General features: G+C 46.7%; 1 pseudogene; it reads right to left on the bottom strand.

Annotated features, from left to right (window-relative positions):
* Positions 1-1,083: 1,083 nt before the first annotated feature.
* On the bottom strand, positions 1,084-1,548 carry LOC108317605 (annotated as a pseudogene).
* Positions 1,549-1,751: the final 203 nt, after the last annotated feature.

The following is a 1,751-nucleotide window of genomic DNA, read 5'->3' as shown; positions in this document are numbered from 1 at the left end:
GTTCAAGCAATTCTCCTTCCTCAGCCTCCTGAGTAGCTGGGATTACAGGCACGCGCCACCATGCCCAGCTAATTTTTTTTGTATTTTTAGTAGAGACGGGGTTTCACCATGTTGGCCAGGATGGTCTCGATCTCCTGACCTTGTGATCCTCCCGCCTCGGCCTCCCAATATTTTTTATTTTTTTAAGAAGGGTTCAGTCTGCCACCCAGGCTGGAGTGCAGTGGTGTGCAATCATGGCTCACTGCATCCTCAACCTCCCTGAGCTCAGGTGATCCTCCCATTTCAGTCTCCTGAGTATCTGGGACTACCGGCATGACACAGCATGCCTGGCTATTTCTAGGCCCAGTTTCGTAGAGCTAAGGTTTCACTATGTTGCCCAGGCTTGTCTCAAACTCCTAGACTCAAGTGATCTCCTACCTCAGCCTCCCAAAGTGCTGGGATTACAGGCATGAGCCATGGTTCCGGGCCTGGGAACTTACTTCTTTTCATTTCCCACTGTGCAGGTATGAAATGTAGTCATCTTGGAGTCTTTCCTCTCTCTCTCACCCTTTATAAATGATCTATTGACAATTCATGAATTTTTTAAATTTAGTTTTTGTTTCATAACCATAAACTTAACTCTGCAATATGACTAGAAGTGGAGGAGAATTAAAACATTATGGGCCTGGTGTGGTGGCTCACCCCTGTAATCCCAGCACTTTGGGAGGCCGAGGTGGGCGGGTCACCTGAGGTCAGGAGTTTGAAACCAGCCTGACCAACATACAGAAACCCCATCTATACTAAAAATACAAAAATTAGCCAGGCGTGGTGGTGTATTCCTGTAATCCCAGCTACTCAAGAGGCCGAGGCAGGAGAATTGCTTGAACCCGGGAGGTGGAGGTTGCAGTGAACCAAGATCGCACCACTGCACTCCAGCCTGGGCAAGAAGAGTGAAAAAAAAAAAAAAGAGAAAAATATGAAGCACCAAAAACTGTAGCAAGAACATAAAAATTACAGGATATTATGAACAAATGGGTGGAGGGGTGCTCTCCTGAGCCACAGAAAGAATGGTCTGGTGATTAAAAGAAACACAAGCCAAATTTATTAAAGTTGTCCACAGTCAACGATGGTGATCTTGCTGGTCATGCTCTTCCTGGACCCAAAGCACTCCATGGCTTCTATGATATTCATGCCTCTTTGCACCTTGCAAAGAGCACCTTCCTGCCGGCCCACCACTCAGCCTTGGCAGTGCAGATGAAAACTGGGGAATCGTTTTTATCGGGTCCAGCATTTGCCATGCACAAGATGCCAGGACCTGAGTGCTTCAGGATGATGTTCTCCTCATCAAATTTCTGCCCATAGATGGACTTCCCACCAGTGTCATGATGGCATGTGATGTCACCATCCTGGCACAGAAACCCTGGAATAATTGTGAAAACAGGAACCCTTATAGGCAAATCCTTTCTCTCTAGTGCCCACAGCATGAATATTTCCTGCTGTCTTTGGAACTTTATCTGCAGCTAGCTTGAAAGAGATGTGGCTTGAAGCCTCAGCAATGTCATAAAACATGGCAATGTTGACCTGGTGGCAGGGGATCCTGGAGCACTGGCAGCTACAAAGTCCGTGATGATTATTAAGATATTTAATATGTACTTTTCCATTTCTGCCACCAAATTTATTTGGCCACATACTACTGTCTGCCTCAGGGTTATGTTTCTGGAGCCCCGCGCTCACTGTGTGAGTTTCCAGCTGTGAAACATTCCAGGGCTTCC

This window comes from Cebus imitator, unplaced genomic scaffold (genome assembly GCF_001604975.1).
Source record: "Cebus imitator isolate Cc_AM_T3 unplaced genomic scaffold, Cebus_imitator-1.0 Scaffold204, whole genome shotgun sequence".
Classification (NCBI taxonomy): domain Eukaryota; kingdom Metazoa; phylum Chordata; class Mammalia; order Primates; family Cebidae; genus Cebus; species Cebus imitator.
This window is presented reverse-complemented; position numbering and strand designations above follow the sequence as displayed.